The sequence below is a fragment of the Dipodomys merriami genome, unplaced genomic scaffold, assembly GCF_024711535.1.
Source record: "Dipodomys merriami isolate MVZ:Mamm:240054 unplaced genomic scaffold, mDipMer1.0.p SCAF_2, whole genome shotgun sequence".
NCBI classification, from domain to species: domain Eukaryota; kingdom Metazoa; phylum Chordata; class Mammalia; order Rodentia; family Heteromyidae; genus Dipodomys; species Dipodomys merriami.
The window spans coordinates 7,140,702-7,163,608 of record NW_027203381.1 but is presented as its reverse complement, the minus strand read 5'-3'; positions in this window follow the sequence as shown (position 1 = coordinate 7,163,608).

Genomic DNA, 22,907 nt, shown 5'->3' with positions numbered 1-22,907 from the left:
TGGAATGGGGAGCATCAGATCTCAGCCTCTTGAGAAGCTAGAATTACGGGCCTGAGCCACTAACACCTGGTATCATTTCTTTAGTGAGTCTTCATTTTATTTACCATACAATAAATAGCGATAGAAATAAAAAGACATCTTTTTCAAAGATGATTTTAAGGCTTAGCTTAATGGTTCCAAAGGAAAATTGCAGTGTTTAAATTTTAGAGAAGGATGTCAGATCTTTATTACATTTAAGAAGCTAAAGTATCAAACAAACTAGCATGATTCATCATGTAAAAAGACACAACCCTTCTTAACATATAACATTATTACTCTTTTGTCTTTGTGACAACATTTGTACACTATAGAAAGATTGTTTAAACTTTTCAAAAAAGAATTAAGAACATTGAAAACTGAGTGTAAAGACAGCATTACATTTATTTAACTGATTAAAGGACAGAACAAACAAAATAAGCACAACACTAGATTAGTGTTATTTTTCCCCTTGTTACCATTTCTCTTTGTAAGACATATTTTCCATCTGCATTGTGCAAAATAAAGGATGCTCCTTCTATGTTACAGAAAAATGGCTCCCAAACCTATATATTCTAAAGATAGGAAATGAAAAAAGCTCAGGAATTATCCGAAGAATGCCAATTACTCTTCCTGGATCTTTTGGGTGATCCCCAAAGAAGTTCTTTGGCAAAAAGCTTTCTCACTGTTTTAATTTAATAGTTAACAGTTCTCACAACTGCAAATTGACAGGCAAACAGACAACATGTTGTAGGCTTGAGCTTTTGAGGGACTGTCAAATTGTTTCTGGTCGTTTGGTTATTGCAAATTTATTTGTGCAAAGACATTGTTTGTGAATAGAAGTTTGAGCTTTGTGTACATGCAAATTATCAGGTTCCTAGGTGCCAGTATTCACTGAGCATGCAAACTTAATTGGTTACCATGTTTGAAACCTCAGACTGGGAACTCAGTGGGGTGAAACAACCTTTAATTTATACCAAAGCATAAAAATCACAGCACCTGTACCTTGTTTCTCCTACATCTAATGACTGGCAAGTTTTAATTGGCAAGGATTAGTTTTAATATCGTAGCTTTTTGGCTTCTTGGTTCATGAACTTGACAATGATTAAGACATCATGTTATAAACAGATTCATGCTTTGGGATTCTGCATAAAAATTACTGAATAGTCGGAGTATAATGCAATTTAAGAAAACAAAGATGATACTGTGATCAAGTTTATGTGAGTCCAAAATGTTACAGTTGAGCCTTCATTTTAATCCTTAATGAATTTTTCACCTAATTTTTTACCAATGAGAAATGTAATACAGACAAGGACCAAAAAGTGCTGTATTTTATCAGCATGAAAATTTGTTCGGACCATAGAAAGTATGCTTTCTCTTTTATTTTTATTTTTCATTTCTTTTCTTTGTTCTTTTTTTTGCCATTTGACAACAGTCTATGAATACAATGTAGCCGGATCACTGTAACTCCTTTCAACATTCTTACCCATTCTCCCTCAACCACCTTTCCCTCACTCTTCTTAATTGTGTAGGATATACTTACTTTGTATTTTTGACTGCATTTCCCCCCTCTTATCTTCTTCATTTGTCCACCCTCTCCCTTTTCCCCCACCTTAGTCCACCCCATTCCAATACCCACTTCCTGGGTGCTTATTTTCTTAAACTTTGACTTTGCCTTTCTGAGGGATTACAGTATTTGTATACTCCCTTGAAGCTACTATATTTCAGTTAATACATTTGTTTATGCTCAAAGTATATTTCCTACATAGACAATAAAGCATTTTTAATACTGGAAAAAAATAAGCACACAAATAAAAATGATCATTATATTTATTTGTCTCTGTATCTAACGTTATTTGTGATTTATTAATCAGAGCAGTGGCTCTGTGGTAGAAATATTCATGCTCTATTAACATAACATTTACATCTTTTGTGATGCTGGACCCGGAGTAGAAGTATTATGTGGCTTCTCTCTATAACTTAGAGAATGAACAGCATGACAGCTAGGTTAATCTATAGAGGTAGAAACTCCCTTCATTATTCCCAAGCTGTGTTTGCTTAGTTGAATGAGAAAAAATGGATTATATTAAAATGCATAAACAATGGGAGTATGGATTGGCTAAGAAAACAGGAAGTTAGTAAAGGACACATTGGAATACAATTTGAAGGCTTTCCACTCAATTAAAGTGTCTAGGAAGTAACAGAGTAAATGGATCATGCTGGGAAGTAATCTAAACTCTTCCAACACTTTATAGTACATCAGAGCTTTGTCAAAACTAAAGAAACTGTGTTATTGACAATAATAGACTTGGAGATAGAATGTATTCATTCATTCATTCCTTTGTTTGTTTTAAGACAAATGTTTATTGAGGATTTCATTTAGCTCAAGCAGTGAGTTAGGCCCTGAAACTATATTAACACTCTCACATCGGTGTTAAAGAGCTAGGACAATGATCGAACTGTGTCTTCATTCTATTAAGACAAACATGTCCCACTGCAGGTGGTCTGAGTACATTGTCATTTATTTTCCAGAAAATTGCACAGTGCAGAACCAACTGTCAAGTGCACAGAGTTCTCAAGAAATTTCCTCCTGGATCACTTCACTTCCACCTTACTGGTTAGAATACAAATCATCAGATTTCCAAGGAAGCTGCTAAGAAGTAATGAAACAAACATGATGTCCTTCCTTCACAGAAGAATTTGGGAACTCTAGTACTAATTGTATTAGAGTATTGAAAAATCTGTTTTATTATGACAGGTTATTGAGGAATACCAGTAAATATGTTTTTCAGTTGAAGAATGCAGACAATATCATTTAAAAAATTTAAAACTAAGTGGGAGTAAGTAGCATTAAACTACTTACTCATTTTTGCTCTGTATGGTGTCTGTTTACAAATTGGAGGGCATCTTGATTGTGCCTCTATTGTGAGAAGCACACTTATCAGTCCAAGTTTAAAGTATGGACTTAGAGACAAGAATTACAGCAAAAATGAGGATTTAAAGATGGTCTTCCAAGATCAGGGTCCTCCAGGCCCACGCCAATGAGTTAGGACAAGTAGAAATGTATCCCTGTGCACAAGTTCCATCCCCCAGATTCTTACTGGTTGAGTACTGTGGAGTGAATATTCTTTCCTGGCTGTGGCCTATGTTACATGATTTTCTATTGTGTAATTTTATTAGGTGCACCTTATGAGGGTGGTTGAATTTTAGAAGTATACTCTTTGTTATCTCCACAACCTCCTGTTCTTTGGTGATGGAAAGGCTCTTTTAGGTAAGTGCTTTCTGGCATGTACATAGTTTCTTTATCCATTTTTTTGTTTATTGAAGTCCATTTTCCCCCTTGTTAATTGGCCCTCCTTTATTCCTACTTTGCATTGCACAAACTTTGTCATAATCCACAAGTTGCTATGCAAATAAGCTACTGGTAATTTTCCACTCTGGGTCAAATGACTCGATTTGAAAATGGGCCGACATTGACTTTATTTTTAACCCTGGTAAGATAATGAATTGCTCTGTCAACTTGATGCTAACCTCCATTGACTACTGTTTTTTCCTATGCCAATAATACATTATCTTGTGAATACACCGAGGTAGGCAAACAAGAATATGCCTTCTCACACTTGTACCGCATCTATGAGCATGAGCCACTAAACAGTATGGTAGTATGACATCAGCATCGTAGGGATGCTTTGAGTACTGTGGAGACACATTTTGCTTTTGATATGAAGTGACATTTTCCTAGTGTGGATAGGAGAGGTGATTTGTGCAGGTGGAATGGGGCATGTCCCTTGGGGACAGCATTTCCTTCAGAGGATATTAGGTCCCAATTAAGTACAGACGAATGAAGTGCTTGCAGATGAGGCAGCTTGCCACATCATAGCAATGGATAGCAACTGCTCAAAAATAAGTAATTCAAAGACAAAATGCTTACAGAAATCAGAAATGCCAGAACAATTTGGTTTTCTACATATTTTAGCAAGTGTCTATATTTTTATCATTCTTTTGCCATTAATGCTTTTGACATGAAGGAATAGATCTATCCTCTTACTTGGAGGAGTTCATATAGAACATAATATTTCCTCATTGGTTTTAAGCATATATAGTGTGTACTTCACAAAGCTAGCTAAAGCAAGGTGAACATCTGGTCCAGGAGAGGCCTGCAGCACAGGATAGTCAATAAATCTGAAAGGAAATAAGATATAGATAGAAAGGCCTATCTGTCCGTCTATCTATCTATCTATCTATCTATCTATCTATCTATCTATCTATCTATCTATCTATCTATCTCCTAACACTATTTCAAACATTGCTCTGCTTAATATTAGAAGGATTTAGAGAAATTTCGACAATAAAGTTAGATTTAAACTTAATCTTAAATGATTCAGTGTATTTTCATACTGGTGATGAAATTTAAATCCATCTGCCTGAACAAATATCAGCAAAGACAGAATTTTGAAGGTTCAGAGTGGTATGTATACATCTAGGCAAAATCATACCTTAGAGTAAATGGTTATAAATCCTTTATGTAAACATGAAGAGTCCAAACATGATGTCAATGGCGAAGTGAGAACTTTCAATTATCTGTGTAGAAACATGTTAGTCAGCCTCCTATACTCAAACCCATCACAGTGCTTTATCTACTAACATATAGAAAATAATGCAAACAAAAGGGATCACCTGAAGTATATGGCTTGGCAAAAACTACAATGAAGATAACATTATATGTCCAAGTGGGTAGTTTGAGCAAGAAAACCAGACACATGGTCTTGCAATGTGCGTAGAAAGCAGCGTGAGGGAGGCCAGGGAGTTCTAGATGTAGAGCAACCCAATGGACATTAAAAACTGAATGAATGCATGAGGACTTGTGGGAATACAGAACTATTTCTATTGAGTTGATTGCACAGAGCAAGTAAATGGAAAAGGAAGAGAATGAGTGGAAGAGAAGCAGTGGTGGTTTGGAGATACAAAGGGCTTCTCTGGAGAAAGTTTAGGGAGCTTTCTGAAAAGTCTCTTTCAAAGCCAATCTTGGGGAGGAGAGCAGACAAGCCGAAATGGCTGCCGATCAGGTTCCATCAAGGCAGTGACATCAAAGACTATGCAACTGCATACTGGCACCCAGCTTGCCAAATGCAATGTCTGAGCATCCATCCAGAGAACAAGAATATTTCCTGAGCAGGATATATACAGCATCAAAGGAATTGGTTTCATACACAAGAATAGGTAAATAATCATTAGAAAACGATTTGAACCTGATTCCATGTACATGCATGCAGACATTTTAATTATACAAAAAGTAACCTGAACTGATGAAATCAACGTGTTCCTGACACATGGATCACATTTCAGAACCTATGAGAAGTCAACTATGTGATCTCAGCAGGATGTTTTCCAAAAATGAAAGCACATTTTACTTGTGCTTTTCATTCTGCACATACTACACTTTCTAAGGCTTATGGTGTTCCAAAATCAAGTATAAAATGGCAGGACAATCCAGGATCTGCCAGAACCGCTGCTGAGAACTAACAGCTTGTGAGCCTGCCCATCCTGGCGCTAAGCTGAGGGACCCATGGGCTCCACGTAATAACTCAGCCCCTGCATCAGTGTCCTTGGATTACTTCAACGTATGAGTGTCATATTCCTGTTGAAAAAACAATTTCGCAATGTCAGTGGTTTCAGGTTGATGATGTCAAAAAGTGACACATGAAGGTAACTTCTGAAATTTTTCTCAGCTTATGAGCAAGCAAACTATGATGAAGACAGATCCAAGGACCTGATCAAGGACAAGGACACCCAATGAATATTCATTTTTTAACTTCTTTTTTATTAGATGCCAAAGTTCATGCATTGCTTGCTTTTCAAAGTGAGACTACTTTGCCAATCTTTGTAGATTTATAGTGCACTGATAGATTTATTTTTCCTGTAAACTCCAGCTTAACAGGATATAAGATATATGTGTGCATAATATACATATATATTCAGCATGTGTAAAGTCAGTTTTTCTAATAATTTTCAAGAGATACTAAGTGTATAGTTATTAGTCACTGAATTAAAAGTCAAAAATTTAAAGTATCCTTTAAAATATCTGTAGTTCTTGAGAAAGAATGAGCAATACTTTATATAATCATATTTTAGAACATACATATTTTTCAACATTTTTACAATAAAAAGCATACAAATAAACATACATATTTTTGAGTAATTGCTAAAAACAGCATGTTTAATGAATTGTGCTTGGACAAGTTTGTCTGTGGTTTTCTTTACATGCACAAATATCTTCTTTCTTGCTGTAGCCAAAGAGAAATGATATATAAATTAGGCATAGATGGAATATTAAAAAAAATTCCATCAAGAATACAAACTTTTCTAAGACACAGTAAAGTGACATTCCTTCCAGTGGACCACATTATACGAAGTGCTTTCTTTCATAAAAAAAAATAAAATGCTTCTGTTTTACAAAATACTAAAAGAAATGTATTCCCTGGAAATGCTCAATTAAGCAATTTTTTTCTTCTTTCTCATATTTGAAATAATCATTCTGTATGTCTTATTGGAAATATATATATATATATATACATACATATATATATATATTGATTACAGATATCTCAGGTATGTGGCATTACTTGGTTTTGCGCTATTCTTTAAGATATCTTAATAATATCTAAAACATTCATAGTATGTGGTTATAGGTGATATAAGATCATGCAATTGTCATTGTGTCTTTAGTGACAACTCTGTATTTCATATGTTCTGCTAGGCATAGTGATTTAGTGTTTTGACTAAATGACCAAGAATAATTCTCCTTTCATGTCTGCGTGTCCTGATTTCCCCAGGAATTTATCCATGTTACCTGGTCTTATTGTGGATGCTTTACTTTCTTACTGCAAATTGTAATCTATTGAGAACTGAGCCCTTACATTGCCTCTATTTGCATTCCATTCCTGCATGTCTAATATCTGTTCACCCATCAAATATAATTACAATAGGTGACTTGGAATTTACACACCTGGAAAGGTCATTGGAGTGAGTTCCAGAGCATCACACCTTTACTAATATCATTTCAGTGCTGTCAGGAAGGCCAGCAGCTTAGCTGTCATTTAATTTATTCCGTTTGTATGGTATTAGCACCCTTAGTTATTTCCATGATTGGTGTGAACATAGCCCAAAACACGACTTAAGATTCCTGACCACTTCCAACCTTATTGCGGAAAGTTTATTATCACAAATTTTCTGGGGAGGGGGGCCATGGGTGACAGCTCAACCCCTCTCCCCAGTGCTCAGTGCCCTGTATAGAATCAGGGGGAGCATTAATCACGGAGACATACTTTACTCCAGTTAGAGCACCATCCTTTCCCATCATCGTCACTGCCAGGGACAGGAAGGAAGGTCTAATCCACTATTTTTAACACTAAATATCAATCATTGTTCCATCAGAGATTGAGCATGAACTATTAATCACTGAGAGGAATCATGACTTTGCGCAAAATGAAGTGGATGAAGTTCTCCACAAATGCTATGCCATGACCTCACTTGACTGATGGTTGGATGCGATATTTCACCTCCACGTACCTATGATAGCGCTTATATGAATACTTCACTGTGTGAACACATGTTTGTGCACAATCCCATGGGAACACACAGAAGCCGCACAGGAGTCACTCAGAATATACTGAATATATATATATATGTTCACATATATTAGAAATACATAAATATCATACAATATATATTCAAATATATTAGAATATGTCATATATATCACATATATGGTAGATAATATATATAATATAGACTTAGAGATATATATTACCCAGATTATAAATGTTTCTTAATTTTATGTGGAACTAATATGAATCAATATTAAATAAAAATTAGTGTGGAAGACAAAATATCACTGGAATAACAAATTCTGCAGATGACAAGTGGTGTCTTCCCTTAAAGACATATAAAGTGGCTATTGGCCTAGATATCAATTCCTGCTGATGGGGTGTTTACTCACACTGCAAAGATAGAGAGTTTTCAAATTCAAGGGGAAATAACATATATACTGTAATATAATGGAATTTTTATACACATCTGTACAGATCAGAAGACAGCATGCTTCATTTCTATGATTCCATGTTGCTTTTCTTGACATGTCACCTGCACAAAAGCCTTGGAAGGTGAAGTTGTGAAGTAGTCTCTGGCATTTTTCACAGCAGAGAATCAGTTTTTCTGGTCACTGGGCAGCAAACATTCTATTGAGTTGTTGTTACCAATAGACATACAGACAAAGCCCGGGACAAGGAGAAAAGACCCAGACATCATTTTGTCCCAGTCTAGAAATGCACACTAGACTGCTGAATGCCAGTGGGGAAGTTTCTGATCTGAAATATTTAAAGTTTTCATGCAGGCAACTTGAAGACGCTGCAAGGGCAGACACCTGTGGTGAGGCATGTCGGTATTTATGGAGATGTAGACATGCATTGTGTGACTGCCTGGATTTCTGTGAACACTGAGGCTGATGGTCATTCTGATGTTAGTTCTTGATGACTGTATGCCGCAGCTAGCTGCCTGTGGTACAGAACTTTATGTGAGTTCTGCTCTTAATGCCGGAAATCCAACCCACTTACAGATTCCTAACGGCTCTGTAAAACAACAGCTTCGTTTCTATTTAGGCTTCAGAACAATTACTAGCAAATTGTAAAATTATAAACGCTTATTGGAAGTACAATAAGAACAATTTTATGTTTGAAAGGAGAAAATGAAAAAAATAGTTTAATAGGTATTTATCTGAGTTAATTATTCTGCATAGTAATTGGTGCAGTGTTTTTTCCCCTTACTGTCATATGTCAGGAAAAAACAAACCCAGAAACTCTTTCTGTAAGATAATACAGGCACTGTCTGGAAAGCCTGCTCAGATTTCTGTGGATTAGATTCCAATACACAACCTAGTTAGACCTTTAGATAAATCAAACCCTTCCCTTGAAGATCGCTTTGTTACAGAAGTACTGAACAACTATTATAACAGCTGGGACCAGATAATTGAGTTAGATGCCTTGCAGGTGATAAATCTAAGTTAGATTCACCCATGATTTATGCACAGGATGAGGTAGGAAGACAATGATAAAACAAAACTAAATATAGAATAACAATGACAATATTCTATGAAGGGAAATAAGTGAATGAGGAAAAATGGGGAAAATAAATGAATGGAAGAAAAATCCTATCTTCCTGGATAAAGATGTGAGATTAGTTATTTGTTTTAAATTCATCATCTTCGCCACCTACTCCTGAGAATTCACATGTTTTAAAATGAAAGAAATGACCAAATAAATGCCCAGGACTCCTTCTTCTTAGAAGTAAGGTTAGAATCAGCCATGTATCGGCAGTTCTGCAAGACAGGAGGACAAAGGAAAGGTCACTATGTCAGCTGTCATTTTTAAGTGTGGATGAGTACATAGGAGGCTCAAAGAGCAGCTGGGCGATGTGTGTGTGTGTGTGTGTGTGTGTGTGTGTGTGTGTGTGTGTGTGTGTGTGTGTGTGTATGCGTGTGTACTTCACACATGTGAGCAATGCAGATTGAAATAGAAGTTAGAGCTTTCAGGAGATTGCTGAGAATGATGGTGGCTTTGGGGTGAGATCAGTATCTCTCTCTTTTTTTCAGTTGGCTACATGACAGACCTTTTTTCCCCCTTTTGAATCTCCTGCTTTGGTAATACAGGCCAGTTTCTCTGACCTCGATCCCCCCAGCCTTCTGTATCAGCCTCTGAACATTTTATTTTAAGCACGCTCTAATTGGTAAGCATCTATTCCCCAAGTGCACTCTGCTTCATATAAATACAGAGTTTTGTTTGTTTAGGCAGAAGAGGAAAACCTTAGTCTAATGCAGAGTTGCTTTTAGACACATAGTAAGGACTGAATGAAGTCTATGGAGAGGAATATCAGAGTGGCTCACGTGTAGCCAGTGTGGATCTGGCAAGTCTGGTAAGGGGCACCAAAAGTAATCCTCTGAATCTCTGCCACTACAGTGCTTTCAGTGCATGGGGAAAAGCACTGAGTGTGTGGTGGCAGTTGGGGGGGGGAGGGTATAAGTGGCAAATCATTTACGCACTGGAGATTCTAAACATGCAGTGTGGTTAGGAAGTGGAAGTAATAATCCAGATTGGAGGTGGTGATCGGTTGCCTTGATGAGGTAACTGTGGATTCCTCTACCTTTGTTAGATTGTGGACTGTGTTCATCACACACTAGGGAGTGTGAAGGTTATATTCAGAAATCATTCCATATTCCAGAAATAAAAGAGCAAAAACAATGCTTGGTCTACAAGAAAAAATAACACACAAGAGAAGTAAACAGCACACATTAGGGAATTCTGAGTCATGAGAGAAAATCACAACCCATAAGAGGGACTGGAAATGCTGGAATACAGGTGGGCACTAGCAAATTGGATGACCAGGTGAAAGGCCCTGTTCCTCTGACCTTCTGTTCTGCAGACTTGGAGGTTTTTGTTCTAAAGGCAGAGGGTTTTCTACAAGAATACATTGCAATGATTTCATTAAACTTGTCGTTAAAACTTCCTCAGTATGACTTTGGGCTCTCTTGCCTCTAAGTGAATAGTGACAAAAAGTTCCAACGCTGGCTGTGGTGATAGATTCTGATCATGAAGGGGATTCAGGCTGTGACTTTTCAGTAGATGCATGATGTCTTGTACACCACTTGGGACATCTTTCAATATTAGAACTTCATATAATTAAAGGCAATCCAAAAGCCTGGCAATTTAGGACTGTTAAATTAAAACACTGGTGTGCCTTGACAAGTTAGGAATTAGACCAGCTGATAGAAATACTGAAGACAAAGGGAAATCATAATAAGTAGGGGAAGAAGGTAGTTACATATGACAGCTAGAAATCTGTGGACAGTTACTGAAATAAGGACTGCAATCACGGTAACTATTTATTATCTTGATATAAAGGTTTGCACAGTCTCTATCACTTACCTTATTATCTAGCCAACTAACATTAATTTATTGTCTTCAGAGCACTTTATTATGTAACAGACATATTGACATTATATCATGGTATTTACGTTGCATGAAATTATGAAAATTTAAGAATGCTATCCCAGAACTTTATATTGCCTTCCTGGGAACACTGACAGTATGTGTGATAGTCAGAAGGATGAACTTAGTACCCTGTCAGGTGGAAGTACAAGATCATTATTTTCTATATTTACAGGTGAACATAAGCCTGATGACTCTATATGTAACTTGACTGGGCTACAATGCCAAAATATTTGGTCAAGAATTATTCTGGATATTTCTAGAATATTCCTGGATGAGATTATTATCTGGCTTCCTAGACTTTGAATAAAGGAGATTTTACTCCATTATGTGAAAAGGCCTCATTTGGTCAACAGAGGCAGGACTGAAATGCCTTGTATTCCCTGAGCAAGCAGAAATTCCCCAGCATACTGCCTTCAACTTCATCGCTAAGCCGGCATCATCCAGTGTACTGCCTCTGCATTCAAACTGTGACTATTTTCTAATTTCTAGTTTAGGTATAACCTCTCTTATTAGATTTTGGGCTTTTAAAACATGCATACAGATAACAGCAAATTCCTTAACACACACACACACACACACACACACACACACACACACACACACACACACACACAGAAACACACACACACACAGAAACACAGATAGACACTGGGGTTAGTTTCTCAATTAAGAGGAAGTAGCAGTAGATGATTAATGGACTAACGTCTTTAGATCAATCTTTTTATTGCTTATTTTATAAATACATAAGATAGAATATGATTATCATTTGGAAAACACATGAGTTTTTGTTTTGTTTTGTTTTGTTGGTCGTGGGGCTTGAACTTTGGGCTTGGGCACTGTCCCTGTGCTCTTCAGCTCAAGGCGAGTGCTCTACCACTTGAGCTACAGAGCCACTTCTGGTTTTCTAGTGGTTTATTGGACAGAAGAGTCCCACAGACTTTCCTTCCCAGGCTGGCTTTGAACCGTGATCCTCAGATCTCAGCCTCCTGAGTAGCTAGGATTACAGGCATGAGCCACCGGCGCCCAGCTTAAACACATGTTTTTAACATCGATTAAATATCATTAATTGAAAAGCAAGCATTTGGACACAATGCTCATGTACACTATAGTACTTTATTAATCAACTACTTAGGAGATAAATTACAGAATTTTCCTATATTTCATATATATTCATATAACACATATATGAATATATTTATGAACAGATATATGAAGATATATAGAATATATTTCTATGCATAAATTTTCTCCTGAATTAGTTAAGATAACTTTATACTAGGATGAATTAAAAGCTGTAGCCCTGTTAAAATGTGTTTGTACTTTTGCTGTAGATAAAATTGTTTTTTGACTTTCCCCTCTGTCTTTCATTCCTGTCTTTGCTTACTTCTTCCTCTTTCTCTTTTTCTTTTTTCAACACTTCCCTTCTTCTTTCCTCTTTGCACATCACCTAGCCAGCCCATAATCACAATAACAGATATTCATCAAGAATTTGCTATGTTTCTTAAGCTAATATGCATTTCAGAGATTCTGAGGAACAACATGGCTTTTCCTAAAGATTCTGAGTCATATTAATGAGAAAAATGTAATATTTGCAGGACAATTAAAGGGTAAGTACAAATGATGTTTAATTTTGTCAGAGCAATGATCACTCTAGGCAAGATTAAAGTCTGAGAAATGGAAGACTGGCAATTAAAAATAATTTATTATTTTAACTCATTAATGAATTTTCCCACGGTTTTTGTGGGGATACCACTAACAATCTATTTAGTTCTCTTCGCTATATCATATAGGATGGCTATGTGGAGATACCTGGAAGTTATACTCCTTTCATAGGAGGTTTTAGGACATTTGAAAATAGTTCTTTCTGATCTTATCTCTGGACAAAAGTAGGTCATAGAGACTCTGATGAAAGGCAAAGAAAATAACCTTGTTTCTAATGACCACAATGCCTACTTATATGTCTTTCTTTCTAATTCTTTCTCTTTCTGCATGGATATATATTTTTTGTGTTTGCATATATATGAATAACATACATCATATATATATACACACACATATGGATGATCATTTATTCCCATTCAGATAGTACTTAAGAATAATTCCTAATATGGACAATACCTTAGGTTTAAATGAAAGTGGACACAGAACCATTCAAGATAAGGACTAGGGGGCTGCAAGAGAAACACGGTTTTAAAATTCCTATAAAAATTCTCTGAGCATTGTTAGCTGTGAAATAGAATATGGATTTAATTTGTTTTCGAATTTGTCTACCTACCCCCACACTCATTCTTTTTCTCTACCAGAGCACATTGTTGATCATAACATATATGCTTATTTACAAGTTTCTTGCTTTTACCATGTGTTCTGTATATTGCAGAAAATGAAAACGCACTGGACTCCAATGACTGCTTTTATAATGTGAACCAATTTGGGCTATCTATGAAGAAATTAAAGCTCACAGCATAGAAATGCAGCCAATTGTTCACCGCTATTGTTCAAGTTAACTTTCACATGGATTTAAATGGAAAGTTAGTAGATGCAATCTGCTTACACAATCTCCTCTTTTTTTCCCCTCAGTTTTCTCTCTTTGAGGACAAGGTGCTCTGGATCCATCCCCTATTCAGGAATGACCTAAAACATCGCACAATAGGAGGCAGACCTTGCTTTTCTGTGGCTCAGCTCTTATTTTTATTTAACAGTTACACTTTGCTGCTGGTGACCTCAATTCGCCAAATCCTCTTTGGAGGCTATTATTGCTTTTCCTGTCACTGCCTTCTGGCCATCAGTACCATCACACTCTTGTGATCATTGCGTGTGTGCAGCATGTCATTCAATGACCCCTCCTTGCAAGACTCACGCTGCTCCATGATCCTATCTGCCACGCCATCTACCACAAACAGCACACTTGATGCAGCTTTCTATTAAACCATTTATTAATTTCAATTCTGTCCGTGAATTTTATATTATTATCAGATGGTTATTAAGTTTTAGTTGGAAAATCAATCCTGCTCCAGGTCACCAATAATCATTGGATTATTAATTATGATATGTTTGGAAATGCTATTTCAGATATTCCAGAGAATAAAGGCAAAATGAGAAGACAATGTTGGGTGCAACAAAGTCTGTGTTCTAAACACAACCAACAGCTGCGAAACTCCGTCTAGGTGGCTGGCTTTCATACCTGAAAGGCTAACTTCTCCTGCAAAACATTTCTTCCTCTGCAAAGCTGATACCTGCAATTCCTCTGAGGAGGAGAGGTGGGGTTTTATTCCACAATAGCCCTGAACGTTAACAAAGTGTAAGTGCATCGGAGAGGTAGTTCATTGATTCATAATTATCCTGTGCTATACAGGACTGAGATCAAACCTTTGCTTGCAAGGAGGCTTTGTCATGAAGGGATGAGGAACCTTCGAAGGAATGAAAGTGATGGTTCCTGAGGGAAGGGACAGTGTGAAGCCAGAGAAACCTGATCCCTCAAGGCCCTTGTTCCCTGCTTCAACATGATGCCTAAGGCCACCTTGACAACAGGACCACGTTTAGGAAGATTCTGCAGAAATGAGCTTTGGTGTTCTTTGAACCTGAGGAGGGACAGAGCTAATGAAAGAACCATCCCCTCCTTCTCTCTTCTTTCCAATACCGATTATTATTTCTGTCTAGAATCTGAAGCTTGTCTTAAATCATCTCCCTACTAAGAGATAGGAGAAAAGAGGAGTGAATTGCTTCAATGTACCCTAAATCTTCCTGTAAACATTTCCAAATCCATAAGAGAATACTGTAGGAAGCACAGCTAAATACAGGAAATAATCATGATTTTTTTCCCCTTGACAAGAAAAGGCCCAAAAGATGATAATTCTTTTCAATCCCTGGAACTCTTTAACCACTACATTGTTTCCAAGTGTATTTGGTCACGTGTAAAGAGCAGCCATTGGTTTAAGATGATGATGATATAGGATGATAGTTTAGTATTTTTTACTCTTAAAATTCTCTGAGATACTTTGATTCCATCTTTGGGCTGGACATTATCATTCTTCCTTTGCTGTGTGTATTCAATGACAAGAATTTACTACTCCAGGACTCTTGTACCCAGGCAAATAGTTTGATTCTTTTTTATTGGCTTCTACTTTTTTATTGTAAAGGTGATATACAGAGGGGCTACAGTTACATAAGTCAGGTAATGAGTACATTTCTTTGAACAGTGTCACCTCTTCCCTCATTTTCTCCCAGATTTCTCCTTTCTGATTTCCCCTTCCTAATTTCCCTCCCTTCTCCTCCTGCCCAAGTTGTACAGTTCCTTTCCAACAAAGTGTCTAGTGAGTATCACTACTGAGTTAATTCAACCTTTGTCCCACCATTTCTGTGTTTCTGCCACGCTTCCCAAATTAGTTAAACTTGCATACAAGACAAAGGGTAAAAGAAATCAAAAGCAGTACCAAAGGAATAAAAGAAGAAGAAAAAAGAAAAAAAGAAAAAGCGAATGTAAACAGTACAATAAAGAACACATACATGTTTCCATTCCTTGTAGTTCATTTTGGTAAGCATCCTTTCACATAATCATATATGCAATTTCATATATGCAATTAGCTATTGTGCCCTTGTGATTCTCTCTTAAGAAAATCCTTCTTCTGTTCCATAGTGTCCTTCCTAATGAATCATGTCCAAGTGTATTTTTTTTGTCTTTTACTATCCAGTGGGTTTACATGTGGTTTGATTTTGCACTAATAGAATTTCCTCAAAGACAAATGCTTTAGTGAAAAACACTAATTGCTACTAAGTACCTTAAAGTTATTTAAGCCTCCCTCCTCCAAATTTAACCTTTTCCATCTTCTCATATCCTGGAATCTTGATTTTGAAAATGCTTATAGTCAATGATGTACCTACAACCAAATTTCAAATTCTCAATGAATGGTGGCTTGCATTCCCTGCTCTGAAGATCCCTTTTCTTGCAAAGATAATGGTCTCAGTCATCTTGGCAGCAGGTTGTTGAGAAGAGCGTGAGCCAGACCACCTGAAGGTAGAACACAGGAGCTATGTTTGCCATTTGGGTACAAACAGACACTGACAACAATGAAATGCTAAAATAGGATCATAGTGATGAATATTTTAATGTGCGAATTACCCCCAGCACCTTGAGATGTGTCTTTAATTGATGTGTATGAAAGAATTAATGTGAAATGTATTTAAACTTAGAAATTAGATTTTTAAAGCTGCTTTAGAGATTTCATCTCATTAGCCATTGTCTCCTGACTTCTTAACTAGACCACCCACCAATTCATGATCCCTTTTCATGAGCTGCTGAGGTAGACAATGCAGAGCAAAAGAAAAATCAGCCTTCTGGAGTACACAACTGTCAAAATTTGTATTTTAGCATTAATCTTACAGTATACAAGACCCTGATTTTTTCTGAAACTGTGTCAAAAAGAAAGCAGATACATTGCCATATGTATATATACTATGAAGGTATAGAAGGTAAGAAAAAACATATGTAATTTCTGGTCTGAAAATTGCTAGTGCAACATTTGATCTCATGATATTTACAAAACATGCTTGAGCATGTAAGATGTCATTTGTCAAAATATAAAGCAAAACATGGCATAAAGTTTTCTAAATATATATAGGTGTGTATGTGTGAAATAGTTGCTCAAATACTCAAATATATGAGATCTATACCAGAATACATAGTAGCTTTGACAACAAATATGAAATGAATAGAAGGAATTCCTTCCCTTCTAAAGATGTTCCTTCCACACAATATCATCCAAACTAAGTCCCTATCATGTCCACTATCCTAAATTTATGTCTACTTGGTTACTACTCTTAAATTATAGTTTTGATTTTCTGACGTTAATGATGAACCATATGTATCTCATTCTTAAAATACAACTTTGATAAAGAATATATAAGAAATAGCAATACCACAGGAAAAAGTTTTGGAAGTTGCAGCCATTTCTATTCAATTTATACTTCTAGATTTTAATAGAATAATAGATGGTAATGTATATGTGACGAACTGACAAATCTCACATATATTATCAATGTATACTTATGTAGATACTATTTATCATGCATATATTATCTATCTATCTCTCTATCTATCTGTCTGTCTGTCTGTCTGTCTGTCTGCCTATCTATTTACTGTCTATCCTTTACCCAGTCATGTATTCCATACAGTAATACATATCTTTTATTTTCAAGAGCCTTGATACAAGAGCATGGATAATCACACATTGAAAATGTGCAAAGAAAATCATTTAATCACCCATTTTCAAATCTTTTGGAAGATAACATTTTATCTAAATAAAGGACAAAAGAAAGTAGGTTCAGGAATATTGTACCCTGGAAATTATAAAAATACAATTTTTAATTTAATAATACATATTAAGTAAAAGTCAATGTGTAAAATAGTACGTGAGTTAACATTTACTTGATGATGGATCTGTCTTAAAGACATTCTCTTCAGCACCTTCTGATTAGATGCGATCCGATCCGTGGCGAATTTGTTCATCTGCTTTGGCAGAGGTACTCTCCCCATCACGCAAAGCATAACTGCATCCATCGCATCCATCCTTAGGTGTGTAAAGAAATGAGATTCATGTGCAATGTTTCCAATTCAGCAGCAAGCACCTCAGAGAACCTGCACTTGCTAATTAAGTTTTCAGTACATTTGAGTTGAACTGAATCTTGGACTAAGAGCAAATTCATGTAAAAGCCAACTAAATCATATCCTTTTCCTCATTATATGATTTGCTATATCACACACATTCATGCACACATACACATAGGAAAACCAGCCAAGTTAGCTGCACTGTCAATAAGCAATATAACCTCATGAGACCAACATGCCACATGAGTTATTATTGAAAAAATGTCACTATGTGATGCATGGTGCTATTTCATGTATAATATCAATTATATTAAGATTGCATTTACTTGTTATATATGATTGATTTCTTATAACAAGCCTATGGTTATTATGAGTACCTTTTACATACAGTGAAATTGAAACAGTAAGAGGTGACAAGTTCAGGGTGGGATAAAGCAGGATTTGAATAAATGTGCCCACTCTGTCCACTACACTTCTCTGCTTGCCGCACCTCACAAAGAAACACATTCACAATCGCACAGCTTGCATTTCTTCAAGGCTTATTTTCTATATGCATATTCCTGTATTTCTGTTTCTATTTGTCTACCTATCTTCATACATGAAATCCTAATGACAAATATAACACAAGCTATAATGGCCATACTAAGAAGGTGCAATGCTCTCTAGCCTTATCTAAGAGAAATGACCTACAGACGATAGTTAAGTGTATATTTGTGACTTTGCATGGATACAAAGTGCATCAGGAGACCTGAAGTTTAGTGCGCATAGAGACAATGTTCAACATGACAAAATAGTGGGAACAGCAGAGAGCTTGTTGAAAAGCAAGAGACCAATACACTAAAGAATAATCATGAGAGAATGCTGTGTCTGTTTTGGTGTACCAGGAAGCAGTGCCTAATTTATTGGGGAATTGAAGCCAGAAGCTATAGTGAAATTTCAGGGATGAGAGATGAGAAAAAGTTAAAACAAAATAGATCAAATGAACTTTTTTCTGCCTTTGATGAGACCTGGGCCTTCCCCTTGGGGATACTCTGGGTAAGGGTGAGGAATAAATGTTGAAACTTTAGAAATAAAGGTCAATGTACTGTTTCACTAAAGACTACTTATCATTGAAGAACATATTTTTGTGGTCTCACAATCTGGTACAAGTCCGAGTGAAAAGTGTCAGATGGCCCTTCCATCTGACCCGGCATTCACCTGTCAATAACCTTGCCTTGGCCCCAAACCATTCTATATAACACCTGAGTATGCATAGGTATGAAAACAAACAATGTCGTTTTATCATTTCTGTTCAGCGTCTGTTACCATGAAGATGACCTCTGAGGTGTCTTGTAACTCCAAATTGTTGGGGGTGCTGACCCATGAGCCTCTCCTCAAGCCAGCAGTGGTTTTACCCCCTGAATGCACCTCTGCTAATGCCCTGAAATTTCAGCAAAGTGGTGATTTCATTGAAATAGAACATGCCATTAGGCTGTCATGAGAAACAAAGATCGGAACGCCTCCCAGGTGAGAACTGGGAGGATTTGATGAAAATCAGCCTTCATTGCCAAAGGGTCAATACATGATTCTCGCTTCCATCCTCCCTCATTGAACTCAGGAGTGCTGGGCCAACACAAAAAGCACATTCCTTTTAGATTGCTTGCCAGTCTATCAAAGCTTAATCTCTTGGAGACGTCAATGTCTTATCATCTATATTTTGTACTTCTTGATGTGTTCTTGTGATCTAGCCATTGCTCTGGAATGATCAGTTTAGTCCTCCCCATAAATTGAGTTCACATTACTCCTATTGGAAAGATCTTCCTCTGTATCAAATGAACACTTCAGTGAGCTGCGCCCATTTCATTTTCAGCTGATTTAAACCAGCAGCTGGGCTCCAATTTGCAAGTTGAATTTTCCCTGCTTCAAAATGCCACAGCCACAAACTAATATAAAATTTGCTTTCTTTAATTCTCCTAGGATTTGATATCTTGCAACAGAGGGGGTTGGGTAAAAGAACATTCACATCTATTTTCTTGAAGGGCTTGAAAATTATCTTCCCTTAAAAATGCAGAACAATTTCAAGTGATGTGCATGCATGTATAAATTTAAACTGCATATGTACACCCAGAATAAAATCACAAGGCAAGATGATTATGTTTCATAATTGAAGGTTTTGCATTCAACGTATTTCCCTACATCATATTTTATGACATTTGAAATACCAAAATCCAGAAAGTCTGCATAAGTAGAGAAGCCATAAAAAGTATTTTAATATAGTAAAATATATAAACAGTAAAAAGCTTCACAATCATTTTTAATATCCTATATCCCACAATCACCTAAGGGATCATTGTTCATACATTATTTTACATTTAAAATCCTCAATTTAAATATAAGTTCTCAGAAGTGCATATGCACATGGCAGCCATACAGTGAGAGACCGTCAGTATATATTGAGGTGTGATTTTTGTCAGTATTAGCTTCAATGAATTTCTTATATATAACATGGAAGGAAGAAACAAATAGTTTTATAAGAAAACAAAATATGTATATTTGTTTCCTATTTACACATAATGATTTTCATTGTTAATAAATACATCCCTTGTGTATAATTGTTAATATTTAATTCATTTCAAAAATACATATCTCATTTTTCACTTATTTAAAGAATCTAGCCATAAAATGTAGATGCTACATATCCATTTGTATGACATGAATGTTTCTGTGGGTTAATGGAAGAGAAGAAAAAGGGAAATAGAGTGATAGAAGGTGACTAACATCAAAATACACTGTGTTTGTGAATGAAGATGGTATAAGGAAACTCACTGAGAAGCTTTAATTGTAAGGGGAGTGGGAGACAGGGGGAAAGAAAACAACAGATGAGCTTAATCTGATTAACTTGTAAAGTGTTAACAGGAGAATTAGGTGGTGACACTCCTTTTTCTACCATCAATGTACTCTGAAAAATGTAATTAATCACTAATATAAAACAGCTTTACTAGTGTGGGAATGATGCAGATCACAGCATGAATAGAAAAGCCTGCCAGAGAACGTGAATAGGATGGGTATGGTTGAGATCATTTATATGCATGTAGGATTAGAGAAAGTTTCACAAATGCTTTAAAAGGGGGGAAAGGATAAGAGGGAGAGAGAGAGCAAGAAACACGGACAGAGATATGGAGAGGGCATTTGATCAGGGTGTATTTTATTGTGTGTATGGGTGTATGTATGTAAAAGTAGCATTTACTAATAAAAAGTTTTTTGTTGTTTGGTGGTTTTCCTTTTTTGCAAAAAAAAAAAAAACTTTAACTCGTTACATGCACATCTACATAACTCCCATGTATGTGGTACAATGTTTGTCTTTTAGGAACCTCACTAATGCCTTCCTATCAGTACCATGAAATGAAGAGCTACAACAGCAGGAGACTCAAAAGAGCTGGATTCTACAGACCTTGTCTTAGTGCTGTCATTTATACATGCCAGTAGCAGCGTTCGCTGTCTTTTATTGTCCCTCCTACCAAGAAAAGCACCAGAGCATTTCTAAAGTTCTCTGAAATAGCAAAAATACATGCTCATATAAAGAAAGTCATTAGATAGGATGTTAGTTCCTGTTTGGTTTACTGTCTTACAACTTGCTTCAGAACTGAGTGTTTTGCTTTCTTTTAATTCAGCAATACTTATAGACTCTGGAATGTTAAACACATACAAATAGAAAGGACAATATTTTAGGTTATTTAATTTCCTAGATCCTCTAACAGACCAGACTGTGGGTCCTCACACATTTTCTGCAGTTTCTACAACTCTATTGCAATGATATTAAATCACTTTTGTTTGGCCTTTATTAAAACATTTTTCGGAAGTTTGATATATAAATCTATGGCAGAGTTCTTGCCTAACATATGTAGAAGTCATTATTATTATCGTTTTTCCCCATAGAAGTAAATCTTTGTCCACATTTGATCGTTACTCATGTATATAAATATCTGTATTTAATAAACTTTTCACAAGTTCTTCTGTACAAACTGATTGATCCAGCTACAAATATTTTCATTATAATTTATAATAATGTTTTAGTCTGTTGTTAAGGACAAGAGGTGCTAAAGAGACCTTGTCTGTGTTTTTCTCAGGTAAGCATATTTCCAGTGAGTAATGGAGAATGGATTTATGGAGGACACCGGTTAGCTTGTGCTCCTGTGAATAACTAAGAAGACAGAGAGATGAAGTAGGTTTCTTGAAAACTGTTAATAACACCAAAAAAGGTGCAGTCACCTAGAGGTCATGAAAAAGAGTCTTCTTCAGCACTTTGTCAACTCATTTTTGGAATAACTGTCTCAGGAGACAGAAGTGAGAGCCCGACATTTGGAGAGGGAGTATGCGAAGTCTGTGTAACCTTGGTGGCAGAATGGCCTTCCCAGCTTAACTCCTGATTCCCCCGGCTGCCCTGTCCACAGCTGAGCCTCCTTCCGCTCCGTCTGTAGTAAAGCCCAGAGTTAAACTGCAGTGTGCAAGCAGCCAGATGTCAGTGAAACTGTCCACAGCTCCAGTGCAAATCTTGTCATTCACCCCGTTTAACTAATTAGACATTACCTGACATGAAACTTCATAAGAGGGCTCAAACCTTACTCAGAAACACTAATTTTTTATTGTCCTATTAAAAAAAATACTGGGCAGGTGATCCGCAGAGGGGTTAGGGTTACATAAGTAAAGTGATGAGTGCGTTACTTTTTGAACAGTGTTACCTTCTCCATCATTTTGGGTTTTTTTTTAGTTTTTAAATACATTTTTATTGTAAAAATACTGTACAGAGGGGTTACAGTTACATGAGCAAAGTCATGAGTACATTTCCTATCAAGCATTGTTGCCTCCTTTGTTTTTCCCCTACCATCCCTTCCCTCCCACCTCCACAACTATACTCCCCACCCCACCCACCCCCCTGCATAAATTGTAAAGTTCATTTTTTGACATAGTGTCTTGTACATCTCGTTGTTGCAATGGGTCCACCTGTATCACTATATAAACCATTTGTATTTTCCCTTCCCCTCCTCAAATTATACCAACATCAAATACAATAAAAACAGGGGTTATACTGTGGGGGAGGAATATATCAAGCAACAAAAAAATCACATGGTACATTATCAATATGTTGGAAACAATAGCAAGAAAGCAAAAACCACTTGTGTCCCTATCTTGGGGTTCATTTAGCTTAACATCATCTTATCCGGTCATACGTACATAGCTTTTGACCTTCTCTGCTTGTCCAAGACAAATAC